Source organism: Lactuca virosa, chromosome 1 (assembly GCF_052849685.1).
Source record: "Lactuca virosa cultivar CGN04683 chromosome 1, Lactuca_virosa_CGN04683_v6, whole genome shotgun sequence".
NCBI classification, from domain to species: domain Eukaryota; kingdom Viridiplantae; phylum Streptophyta; class Magnoliopsida; order Asterales; family Asteraceae; genus Lactuca; species Lactuca virosa.
The window spans coordinates 116,575,573-116,590,582 of NC_136426.1; positions in this window are offsets into that span (position 1 = coordinate 116,575,573).

Sequence of the window (15,010 nt, forward strand, 5' to 3'; positions counted from 1 at the left end):
TAATTTTAGGTCGAAATATGTCGACCAAACCACCACAATAAAATAGTTATATTATGAACCTATGAATGAAACGGTGGAATAATAAAATATATGTGGGACATTTTAAATCTATAACCACTTGCCAAACGCCTCAAGCCATTAAAATCTTGTTTAACGATAAAAAGTTTTTACAAGTATCGTCGCATGCCACAAAAAAAAAAGATTTTGTTTTGAACAAGTTAAACATCACTAAATGGGACACTACTAACCACTTGTTCAATTAAATTACCTTCATTAGTTGGAACGACAAAGTTTTACTTAACCAACATAAAACCATACCTATATTAATAGTTATACTTGCGTACACCACCTAGAAAACCCATATCTCAATTATCATAAAATAGAAAACAATAATATCATACAATACAAGGATTCATGATGAAAAATAGTGGTTGTACGTCAATTTCTATTGCTCTACATGGAGCATCTCTCAATTGTCACTACTAGTTTATTGAGTATCATCATTATATAAGAACAAATGGGCATAACTTCAATTGGCTAAAACCTACAATTGAAAAGAACTTTTGCATGCAACTTGTACAACATAAACTATTGCCCATATCACATGAGACCCACCCTACAAATTTACAACCATATAAATCCCATACATATTCTTCCCACGAGGCACCCCAAAAAACTCACGTAAACAATCCCCTATTCTACTTTTCTTTGCTGATTTTGAGCCGGAAGTTGGAGACCATAAACCCGTTTGTTGATCGCCCAAAACAACCCGAACTCTTCCTTAGTATCGGTTTTAAAGGTGACACAAGAAGCCTTCCTAAAAACGAACAAGTCTCGGGTTTAGATCGCGCAACAAAGGTGAGTCTTTATGGCCTATTTTCTTTGAGTTTTATAAATTTTGGGGGGAGATACATATACACTTGCATGCTAGATAAGAAATATTTCATATACTCTTAATATTTCTCTAACGGTTTACCACCCAACATCTTATCTATATCAAAACAAACATGCAGTGGGTATACGAAAATATTTCATGCATGATATGCTAGCATATTTTGTTATTCATGTAGCGTTAAAACAATTACATGAAATATTAGATGCTAATATAAATTTTGTGTTGGTATTATCTTTGTGACATAAGTGCATGCAAGTATTATTTGGTTGATAATCAAAACTAACTATTAGTGTTAGAATGGTCGTTAATAAAACAAACCAAGAAAAGTATAGACTTAGGACCTACTTTGTTAATTCATTTACAAGCAAGGTCTAAAGTGTAAATATAATATTAGATAACTAGACTTATAGATACATAAGTATTCCATTGGATTTATGTTATAAAACATGATTATTTTTATAGAAAATTATTATTCTATATAAAAATGAAGTTTATAAAAAGACCTTGTAATATTGTATAAAATAAGTAATTTTTATAAAATATGATTATTTTTATATAAAATTGATATTTTATATAAAAAAATAGAGTTTATAAACGGATCTTCAAACATTTTATAAAATAAGTAGTTTTTATATAGTATGATAATTTTTATATAAAAATGATATTTTATATAAAAATGGAGTTTATAAAAAGATCTCGTAACATCTTATAAAATAAGTAGTTTTTATAAAATATGATTATTTTTATATAAAATTGTTATTTTATATAAAACTGGAGTTTATAAAAAGACCTTGTAACCTCTTATAAAATAAATAGTTTTTATAAAATATGATTATTTTTATATAAAATTATTATTTGATATAAAAATGGAGCTTATAAGGAGATCTTGTAATATTTTATAAAAATGAGTAGTTTTATAGAATATGATTGTTTATATAAAAAAAGATATTTATATAAAAAGAAAACTTATGAAAAAGCTATTAACGCTTCAAGAAAACAAAGAATTGAAGTAATATTTTTATGCCTTCAACGATATATACATACATATTTACATACTCTTAAAAATATATGTATAATAGTGTATGTACAACTATATATCCGAATGTGACGACAAAGAAATGCAAACATTGTTAAGGCTCGGAATACAAATGATGACAAAAATCCTAGACTTAACAATTTAAGGATATTCTGTATGAGAAACACTTCATCACTAAGAACTTAAAGACTTAGTACAAAGCCCTCTGTGCTATAACCGTTAATCCGAAAGGAACGTGGAACATTGGTATAGATCTATAAGGGTTCACAGCCAAGCCTGCGGTTGCTAGCTACAACCATCGTCTGAAGAGTCAAAACGGGCGTAATCGTTCAGTCACTTATTTATTTCACGACGTCGATGAAGCGTTGTGATGGTCACAGTACATCTTCTCTCCGTACTGCTTTATAGAGGCTTGCACGTCCATAGTTCGGTTATAAGCTCATATTAGAATCCATAAATTTTAATCTAGAAGTTTTATCGTTAAAAAGGAACTTTTGAACAAAATGGAAAGGTGTTGAAAACATTATTATATATAATTCGTATCTATAATATTTTCAATCTGACAGTTCGAATTATGATCCCTTGGTTATAAACAATGAACCAAACCATTTTACTTGTATGAGATTACAAGTGCGGACTAAATACATATTTATAATCTTAAAAGGGTCACAAATGTATTTTCAATTGTAAACTATTGGAGTCTAAACCTATAAAGCTCACCAACATTTTTGTTGACGTATTTTTAAAACGTATGTATCTTCAGGATCTTAAAAGTTGGAAGAATGCCTGCAGGGTAAAGAGGATATTTCTCCTTAAATAAACTATTGTCCGAGTAACCGGACCTCTTGATATATGCTTTATTGAACTTGAATTATGTATTAGTCGTCGTTTGGGATTTACTAAACAATGTATTTCTTCTTTTTCATACTTTTGAAGAATGTAATGTTATTTGAATCCTGTAATATTCGATGTATGTTGTTAACTATGAACCAACGTTTCACGTCGCAACCCCTGTGATTCCGCCATCGGTCGGACAGATTGCAGGTGACACACAAGGGGTGTTTTCCTGCATAGTTTTTCTGGGGTGTGGGTGTTGGAGTTGGAGTTGTTGTTTTTGCAACGTTGACCTTCTTTCTCTTTGTTGTGCGTGAATCTCCTCCGCCCACTTTTCGTTTGTTGGGTTCAACCTTAGGAGTTTCAACCTTCGTCTCTAGGGACCCTCGACTAACTTCATTGTTGGTCAAACGCTTAGCTAGGTTCTTAACACTTTCGTAGGTTGTAACCCTTGAAGAGATGACCATTCCCTTGAATTGAGGTGCCAACCCCCAAATATAGCGTTCAATCTTTTTGTGCTCCGGTGTTACAAGTGCCGGGCATAGTAGGGATAGGTCATTGAACCTCGTAGTGTAAGCTTTAATGTCCGAACCTTTCATTTTTAGGTTCCAAAGTTCATTTTCCAGGTTCTGGATCTCATCCCTAGGGCAGTATTCTTCTACCATCATTGCCTTCAGTCCTCCCCAAGATAAGGAGTTGGCAGGAATGATGCCCATTGTTTTCACCTGCTCGTTCCACCATGACAGGGCTGAGTCGAGGAGAGTGCAAGTAGCAAATCGTACCTTGCTATCCTCAGCACAGTAACTGATTTGGAATACAGATTCCATTTTCTCGAACCACCTCGTTTGTCACACCCCAAAACCGGAACGGCGGAACGTTCGGGGGTGGAGGACGTCATGTACAGTATCACAACAATGCATAATAATAAACAAGCAACAACATCATCCATTGCATTAATAGTAATAATTTTTATACAAGTGTGTTCAGTATAGTTTATAAGACACCAAAAATGTAAATTAAAATAAGAGATGAGTCTTGAACGTGCTCCATCTTCTCAAAACCTGGTCATCGGTACCTGTATACTAATGACATGAGAATACATTTGAAAGCGTAGATCAGCATTAAAGCTGGTGAGTTCATAAGCATTTTAGTGTCATTGTTTGTATAAGTTTGAAGAAAGTACTTGTAAATGTTTGATGTAAGAGTTTGTAAGTGTTTGATGAAAATGTTTGTAAACTTCCTAGAAAATCCTATATTTTCTACTAAAGTAGTCTTCTACCAAGACTCGACTGTTTTCTATGTTTGTTCTTTTGTAAAAGTGTGAGTTTTCCCAAAGTGTGACTATCATTACTAAAAATATAGTTTTTCATTACCGTTATGTGAGAAGATCACAATGTGAATGAAATGGGAAAATAAAGATGTACTAGTAGTTTTATCTAGGTAACTACTAATGTACTAACTACCCTTAAACTTGTTAGTTTAATTAAGGTAAAATGTGATATGATTGTATCCATACTTGATTTGACTTAGTATAACACGACGTTCGAGACGTCGAAAAGATATGACATTCGTCACCCGTAGACCTGCAGGTCCCACTGTAGCTAGCATCAAGGTGTGGGATGGTCAATCCCATATAGATCTATACACAAATTCACGCTCTCCTTCCAGGAGACTCTGGGTACAAAACGTGACGTAGCAGTATATTGCCGAGCCATGAAGTAGTACTCACATTAATGTTATAGTATTCTTGTATTTGTATAGTATGTTCTAGTGTAGTGTACGTTCTCTCTGTCTAGTATGTAGTATGTTCTCTCTGTCTAGTATGTAGTATGTTGTCTCTATTTCTCTTTATAGTGAGTATTGTTTCTCGTTATAGTATGTTTTAACTGACTCATGTATGAACTGACTCTTATATGTTTCATTGTCCTCGAAATAGTAATAGTGACTCCCTAAACTATACCTATTACAGTTTACTAGTAATGTTGTTTGTATGATTGAACATGTTTGTACACCTTTGCTACTCAAAGGTATTGAATTGAAAGAAGAACTTTGTTAAAAATCTTGTAAAAATCTAGGCTAAAATTTTTCCTTATAAAAACGAATGATATACGAAATACTAATACAACCTTAAATCTCAATATAGGATGAAATCGCAATCACAGGAGAAAAGGGAAGAAGAGGTTAACTCACGTGTGCCATTGGTAGGGGATCCCTACTTCCCAACTCAAAATAACCAAGCACCGATACTTATCCCTGACGACGAACCAGAGGAAGACCCGGAAGAAGATCCCGAGGAAGACTCGGAAGAGGAATTGGAAGATGATATGGATGAGGATTCAGATTCCGAGGAAGAAACAAAGGAACCGGTAACCCAAGCAACACCTACCCCGATAGTCGCACCCACTGTGTCCCCTTTACCTGTGACACATCGCATTGGCTCCGGAATGCATCGCACTAGAGCAACCATACGCAAATCCATTCCGCCTTGCAGGAGCATCACCAAGAAAACCCCAGCACAATTCCTTAGGCCCAAGGACAAAAAGGTTTCATATAGCCCCTTTCCGGACGAACCAATGCAAGACCAGCCACCATTGGCAAACCAGGATGAAGAAAGAAAGAATGGGTATGAAGTTGGACAACCCTCAGGGACAAATCCCCAGGACCCTACAGATGTTGGATCTCTATCTCTGCTGTTTGATCGCACCCTCCGTTTGGGCAACCAAATCAAAATGGTGAGCGACGAAGTGAGTGTCGTTGAAAGCAACAACGTTAGACTCACCCGACACGTCCAACAACTAAGAGAATTGAGAAACCAAGACTATAATGTTATCAGGGGGGATCACAATATGGTGATGGGCACTTACAACTACATCAGTACTCAAGAAGCAATCCGACAAGAATCTGAGGGACTGATGCGGATGGCAATGGCCAGAGCCATTGAAGCGGATTAGAGATCGCGAGGAATGGAACAAAGGATCCGAGCTTTGGAGGAATAGGTCCGAGAAATACTGAAAACATTGTCTCGTAACTTCGGGATCAATTAGGAGAGTGTAGCATGACAAGGGAGTTATGGAATGGATGAATGGAGAAGTAAACTTGGTAATGGAGAAGAAGGAGCATGTAGAAGCGTGTGTAATAAACCGTGGGTCGCTTAACGATTCACGTATAGGTTTTATCTGTTTTCCATGTAAACATGGTTAGGGTTTTGTACCCTATCATGGTCTTGTTGTAATGTGTGCTAATAAAACGCGTACCTCAATGAATAATATAAGGAAGTTATCATTAATCCATCATGAAAATTTTATGCAAACATTTAAATTCATGCACAATAATAAATAAACTAATTATTCAGCTCCACACCACAAAAAACGACCATAACAACAGGAAACTAATGGTTTACTGCTAAATTAATAGGACATCCACAATGCCTCCGCGAAGAAGCAACCCCCGAACTCGTCCAACAGCAGCACCAACAACAAGGCCAAGGGGGCAACCCCATACAAGGCCAATAAGAGATCCGCCAATAACCCCAGTGACTGAAAAACCAAACGAATGATGCTCCACCACCTCCACCTCTAATGACGGGACTCCCGCAAACAGCGGCTGAATTGGAGCAACTAATCTCGTATCGCCTCATAGCTCTAACAAATGCTAGGAGCGCAAACCATGAAACTCCCATCATAGAAATCGAGGGAACAGGAACAAGACCAGGGAGTAGTACAAACATACACTACAACGAAACCCGAAGGGCTTGTTCGTATAAGGATTTCATGAACTGTAAGCCTAAGAACTTCTACGACAACGAAGGAGTCATTGGTTTAACGAGGTGGTTCGAGAAAATGGAATCTGTATTCCAAATCAATTACTGTGCTGAGGATAGCTAGGTACGATTTGCTACTTGCACTCTCCTCGACTCAGTCCTGTCATGGTGGAACGAGCAGGGGAAATCAATGGGCATCATTCCTGCCAACTCCTTATATTGGGGAGGACTGAAGGCAATGATGGTAGAAGAATACTGCCCTAGGGATGAGATCCAGAACCTGGAAAATGAACTCTGGAACCTAAAAATGAAAGGTTCGGACATTAAAGCTTACACTACGAGGTTCAATGACCTATCCCTACTATGCCCGACACTTGTAACGCCGGAGCACAAAAAGATTGAACGCTATATTTGGGGGTTGGCACATCAATTCAAGGGAATGGTCATCTCTTCAAGGGTTACAACCTACGAAAGTGTTAAGAACCTAGCTAAGCGTTTGACCAACAATGAAGTTAGTCGAGGGTCCCTAGGGACGAAGGTTGAAACTCCTAAGGTTGAACCCAATAAACGAAAAGCGGGCGGAGGAGATTCACGCACAAAAAAGAGAAAGAAGGTCTACATTGCAACAACAACTCCAACTCCAACACCCACACCCCAGAAAAACTATGCAGAAAAACACCCCTTGTGTGTCACCTGCAACCGACACCACATCGGTGAATGTTTTCAATGCACCAACTGCAAACGAAAGGGACATACCGCCCCTTTCTGTAAAATCCCGACATGAGAAGTGGGAAGTCAGAACATTGGCACTGGGGTAGGAGGAGGAGGAGCAAGGACATGTTATGAGTGTGGTGAAAAGGGACACTTTAAACGAGATTGCCCAAAGCTGAAGGGCAAGGCATGAAATACCCGTGGAAGAGAATTTGTGATCGGAAACAAGGATGCCATCCAAGACCCATCGGTGGTCACTGGTACGTTTCTCGTCAATAACTTGTATGCTACAATACTTTTTGACTCGGTGCAGATAAAAGATTTGTAACTCCAAAATTTAAACAACGTTTAAACCATGAGATTAGGAAGTTAGAGGTAGCATACGAAGTAAAAGTAGAAAACGGTTAAATAGAGAGCACTACTGAAACACTGATAGATTGCACACTAACTCTAAATGACCACATATTTCAAATAAACCTTATGCCCATGCCTATCGGAAGCTTCGATATTATCGTTGGCATGGATTGTCTTGCCCCTCATCATGCTGAGATCCTATGCTACAAGAAGGCTGTACGGTTGACCCTACCCAATGGGGAGATTATGATAATTTATGGGGATAAATCGAGACAAAATCTAAAGTTAATCTCTTGCACAAAGGCTCAGAAATATCTACACAAGAAATGTTACACCTTTTTAGCTCACATAGTAGATAAAAAGAGCAAGGAAAAGGAGATAAAAGACATACCACAAGGATGTGAATACCCTGATGTGTTTCCAGAAGACCTACCTGGGTTGCCGCCAAACCGATAAGTTGAGTTCAGAATTGACCTAACTCCCGGTGCGGCCCGGATAGCCAAATCACCTTATAGACTGGCTGCGTCAGAGATGCAAGAGCTCTCCAGCCAATTGTAAGAACTTCTTGAAAAAGGCTTCATAAGACCAAGTTTCTCACCTAGGGGAGCACCAGTTTTATTTGTCAAGAAGAAAGATGGATCCTTCAGAATGTGTATCGATTACCGGGAGTTGAACAAGTTAACGATCAAGAACCGTTATCCACTCCCAAGAATCGATGACTTGTTCGACCAATTACAAGGCTCTAGTTACTATTCCAAGATAGATCTACGTTCTGGGTATCACCAACTTAAAGTGATGGAATCAGATGTACCAAAAAGCGCTTTCAAAACTCGGTACGGACATTACGAGTTTCTAGTTATGCCGTTCGGTCTGACGAATGCCCCCGCAGTGTTCATGGACCTCATGAACCGTGTTTGTAAACATTATTTAGATAAGTTCATGATTTTATTCATTGATGGCATCCTGATATACTCACAAACAAAAGAAGAACACGGCCAACATCTACGATTAATATTGGAACTGCTAAGAAAAGAGAAACTATACGCAAAATTCTCCAGGTGCGAATTTTGCATCAGAGAAGTAAACTTCTTAGGGAACGTCGTAAGCAACAAAGGGATACATGTAGATCCCGCAAAAATCGAAGCAATCAAGAACTGGGAAGCACCAAGAACACCGACTGAAGTGCGCCAATTTTTAGGACTTGCTGGCTACTACCGAAGATTTATTGAGTACTTCTCTAAGACGGCCAAACCTCTAACCGCATTGACACAGAAGGATGTAAAATTTACCTGGAAAGAAAAGAAAGAAACTGCTTTCTAGAAATTAAAACAAATGTTGTGTAGCGCACCAATCCTGTCACTTCCAGAAGGAACTGAAGACTGTTGGGTTTTGAGCATTCTAACACTCCTAAGTGTACATGCAACCCTAAATACCGTGGATCTATGTTTTCTCTATTATACATGCAAATATGAATATTCCAAGATATTATCCTAACTAGAATACAAAACATTGATTCATAAGGAATAATACAAGTTAGAAGACATACCTTTTGATGTAGCTTGATTCCATGGATCTTAAGAGCCTAGTGCCCCAAGTGTGACACCTCAAATGGTTCACACAACATCAAATGCACTTGGAATAACTTAGAGAGAAATGAACACTTCATGAAATCGGCTAGCCCTCACCATTCCTTCATAGTGGCCGATTTTTGGGAAGAATAAGATGCTTATATAGTGTGTCACAATTAGGGTTACACCATGTAAACCCTAATTGTCATGGCCTTTCATTTCCATGATCCATGGGTACAAAAACACCATGGAGCATCCTATGGGTTTTAGCCCAACTTGATAATCCATGGAGCATTAGCCCACTATACAAGTATGGATGATTTACACAATCAACCCATATATTTAATTAGTCTCCTTTTTATCACTTAATTAATTCCAAATTAATTCTTGATCAATACTAATTAAATAATCTTATTAATATATTAGAAATTATAATATATTATTAAACCTTAAGTGTTATTTCTCTCATTTTAGTCTATCCAAATGCATGATGCCATGCAACCCAACTGGACCATGCCAATCGGGTCAAGTACATACCAAATATAGTTATGGACTTAGACACTAATCCAACAGTCTCCCACTTGGATAAGTCTAAAACTATTATTGCGTATGACTTCAAAACCTGACTGGCAATCGTAGCTCTTGAAAGCCGCTGCCGTCGAACTCTGAACAAATCAATGATGCGTCCATTAGATAAGTGATCATATATTCCTCCATTCTAGATATAATATGGATTGAGACATGGATTATAATCATTCTCTCTGTCCATTTATTGTTTCCCGATTTCCGATTTATGACGACCGACTAATTGAACAAATCACATTAGTCCTGGCTTGGCCAAGCACTTCGGGGTGTCATCACTAAATCATCGAGGGGCCCACAGATGTCACTTTTATCCCTTTAAGGGTAAAAGGAATGGATAAACTTCAACTCATATGCTTGTTCTACTACTTGTTGAATCATACACAAAGGCACGTTTTATAACACTGAGTTACCAAATGCGTTTTCGTGCAATCAATGTATAACCAACTCATAGGCAACAAGTTATATCTCTAGGTTTGAAGAATATAAGATATTATCGTCTCATGATCACTCGTGATAAAATCCATGAAGTGATTCCAATGAGCGTGGGTTGAATCCAATACTCAGAACTTATGAGCACTCATGAATGTTGTAGTAACTCTTTGTTATGTCCCATACCTTGGACATCTACAATCCAGCTTCATGACAGTCTTGATTCATATCTACTTCCAACATATGACCGACTGTGGATGGTTTGAATAAATTAGTCATTCAGGAAGAACGACCTAGTTATTCTGGAAGTCAAAACATGCAAAGTGAAACACAAGAATAATCTAATCAAATATGGTCTCAGAACTTATGAATATAAATAAAACACCTTTTATTTATGACCATATTGATTACACATCATTCATTGCATACTGTTTCAAACTATCAACTTTATACTTGAATTAAAACAATAGTTGTCCCATGCTCCAAGCATGTACACTATGGTTTTCTAAACACTAGTCATGCCATACACCAAGTATGCACACTATGTTTGTCTAAACATTAGTTATGCCATACACCAAGTATGCACACTAAGTTTGTCTATGATCTTTTACTTTGTGAAATAGATCGATTGAACATAATTCCAATGATTCTCATTTCACAATCCCAAATCCTTACTGCAAATGCAAGAATTCCAAATTCCTGCCATTTACCTAAATTTGCTAGATTCTAAACTTATATGCACTGATCCTCTCGTAATGACTATGCACAAAGTCACAAAGACTTGTCAACAAACATTACAGAGTATTCCAATGGAGATCATTCCATGGAAACGAAGTCTCAAATTCAAAGTACATTGCTTTGAACATCCTTCTTGCATTAAGTTTCCTAATCTTACACAGATTTAATGAATAACTTCCACCTATGGGAATATTTCCATATTCTCATTTTAACTATCACCTCTGAACAAGAGTTGCCTCTTTTCAGAATATGTCAATATGGTCCTTCCAAAATTAACACTATACTTCCAACTGTCCCTGAGCAACCAATCTTTGGTAAACCTTAGATTGTTCTCGACAATTGCTTAATCACTTTAGTCATATCCCCTTCTAGACCTTTTCCCTTCTTAATGCCCCAGACATTTGGAAAATTTTAGAAAGGATGAATATTATAGCACATGCAATCGATCCTATATCCGAAGCATATGGGACACGATTCATGATGTCTCACATAAAGACATGACACTAGACCAGTCCTTTTGCTACAATATTTCTATTTGCCAAGTTCTCATAATTCAGAATATGAAAAGGGATGCCGTAATCTTAATCGAATTTTAGAACGCAAATAATGTTCCCATATATAGAATTTACTTATGTTGATCCATTCCAACATGAAATTCATATATGTATCCTTGACCAAAGATGATTAAAACCTCAATCTAAGCTTTTAGATTTGAAATGAAGTACAATTTCCTCTCCCTTAATTATAACAAAACAACTTTTCAACCCCTGCAACTTCACGAATTGAAACTTTTGTTTTCTATAATTAACATTGCTATCTTGCAATACTAATAATAATTATCATGCTCCCACTAACATGATGATTATTAGCATAACACTTATGCTCCCACTGGCTTTGACATGTACTCAGAAATCAGTTGAACTTCTAGAAATCAATACTTTATTGACTTTCTTACCAAAGTTCAGATTTTTGATACGAGATGTTTTGATAAGACTTTATCAAAATCACACACCTTTCCTTAGATAGCTCACATGTGTGTCTAAATAATTTTTAGAACTATGAAAAGGAATGCCGTAATTATAGTCTCAATTGTTTAGACCTTTGCCATTTCTCACAAGTCCATGTTAGTGTGCCGGTTAACCACACACGATCCACTAACGACTTTGAAAATGCAAATATCACAACTGTAATCTACTTAAAATCTACTTAGTGAAAGTGTTTCCTCACCATCATTTTCATGAATCGGAGAGAAACCTTATGACACTTAGATTTTATGGTGTATGTGTTCCTATCCATGTGAATTTGTCAAAACCATAATCACAAGACACGGCTAATAACAAATCGAAACTCATATGGATTGAACTTGAGCAGTCTTAACTTTGTGCCACCTAGCAGCACAAGGGCCTGCCATTGCTTCCAAGTTGTTATGCAACCAATTGAGAACTCTCAGTACTCATATACAAAGCCAACTTTAATTGGAATGGGCACAGAAATAGAAATATGTCAACACGATAGGTTATAAACTACAGGTTTTATTCTTGATTAGATCTTGAAATTCTTTCAGGATCTTGTAGACTCCCACTGTCCTCTTGACATATAAGACTCACTTGCCAAATATTCAAGAGATAGTGTGGATTCTTTATCAAGACAAAGACTTCACACAATTGGCCTTAGTTGGTCTTTGTTTTATCCAAAACATCACAACTTACCAATTTCAAATGTACAAGAGTAGGACACTTTTACTCTTACATTTGACAAGTGTTATAAACCTTTCTTTAAGATATGTCACTCAAGTTACATTCTTGGAGTATGACTCTAAGAATTGTTTTGGAACGAAGTATGACTCATCTTTTGATTTAACCAATTCAACAATTGACGATTCCTCTTCTTAGTCAAACAAATGCACTAAGATGTCCTTAAAGAATCAATTGTGATATGGTTTCGTAATCACTAAGATAATCACAAAACACGATACTAAAGTACTCTCCCATCTTTTCAGATTGGAGAAACTTTTATCTTTCTGCCAAATTTGATTTTTCTCATTCGTTCTGCCTTACATTGAAAATTTTCCAATGTTTCAGAATTATACTTAAACTTGTAAGTATAACCATATTTACTAAACTTTACTAAATCATGACGAATAGTCTTATCGATCTTTTGTGGTGGACTTGACTAGTGCATAAGAATGTGTACTCGATCCCTTAGTCCTTCACTTGACTCATATATACATGTGAACAAGGAATTAGTCTTAATGTTTCCATGGATGAAAATTTCATTCATCATACAATACAACTTGCATGATTCCAAGTTTCTATCCAACTGAAACTTGGGTGATGAGAATCTTTCCTTATTTGGTAAATTATGACACTACCACAAACGAAAGAATCAAATCCATTTTCCAATGTTGCTATCAATGGAATCATATAAATAACAAATTTTCACAAATGCCACTGTAAGCATATTTAAAATAAATAAAACGAAACTTTTCTTTTATTTAAAACTTGCGGAAAAACTTATCCTTACAATGCAAATGCATATGAAAACTATGTTGTTATCTATTCCTAAGCAATCTATCACAACTCTTTAAGCAACAGCTCAAAAATTCTGATCACCGAACCATGCGATCGAAAACTATGTTGTTATCTATTCCTCTCTTTTCTTTGATTCTTAAAACTTCAACATGTGACCCAGTCACATCATGTAATAAGAATCTCCAAATAGAAACTTAACAGAGTTAGATAGTGGACTTTACCTGAAGTAGAGTCAAACTTCTTGACTTGATCAACCTTATGATCTTTCAGGTAAATATGTAGCTTCGCAATCAATGCCCCTTCCTTTGGCAACAGAAACATATGGACCCTTTGGGAATGGTGCACTGGACTATCTCAGACTTGCCTTTCTCTTTATCATTTGGTCAACCGAGTTGAATATGGCCTATCCCTTTCCATTGGGAAGAGAAAGCTTTTTCTAGATATCCAATGTTACCATTGTCAATGTCCATTGGGAAGTTGATCTCCTAATCAAATTTGCTTTACTAGTCCTCAAATCATTTCTGATTCAGCAGCACCAAGCAAATAGATAAGATCATTAAGGGTCATGTCATAGTCTGTTTCATAGTAGTCCCGAAGGAAACTCACTATGTGACTTAGAAAGTTATTGAACAACTAACTTTCTCAAGACTTTGACACCCAACTCTCCCGGCTTGTTAATATGTGAATTCATCTCCAAGATGCGATCACACATAGACCTTGCTTGCCAATAGGGCTTGAGTGACCTTGAACTATTCAAGAACTTGTGGGTTAGGGAGAATAATTGGAGGAGGTGGAGGGAGTGAAGAATGATTTCCGGGACATCATCTTCAAGAGTTTTGGGAAGATCATAATTGTGTGAACCAGACATCTTTTGGGAGATATTCAAGATAGTTGATTTAAAGTCCTTAATATAACACTCAATATGAAATATTAAGGCTAGGACCCAACACAATATTTTATAACTCGGAAGAGGGATGCCGTAATCCAAGCTATAAAATATTTGAAGGTAGGCGAATGACGATTCACCAATTTCCACCATGAAAAATGAAATAATTTATTAGGTTTTAATTGGATTTGAAACTCCTAGATCTTTTGAGATTCATTGAACTGTTCAATGGCATGTTTCAATCTCGATTGTGCCCTCTCAAAATTTGTGACTGGGATGCCGAGGATCACAAAACAAGGTGTGAATAACCATGCAAATATACTTGGTACCCTTAATATTTACCCCTCAATCGATGTGCCGGTTAACCACACGCGCTCCACCGATACTATGATAAACATTAAGTTACCCTTTGCCTACCTTGTTAAATCCAGATTAGTGTGCCGGTTGCTCACACACGCTCCACTAACGACTTAAGCAAAGTGCAAAGTGTAATTTCATGGGTTAGCACCAAATTCACATTTTCCTAAGTAACTAAGATTGAGAATTTATAAAGAGTTTAGTTACTTAGTTTTTATCATTAATACTTTTAATGAAGGGAGAATTATAGTCCTTGTCCTACCCGTTCGGCTAACGACCCTCCACCAGTCAATGAAGCGGGGGGTGAGAGTGGACACCCATTAAAC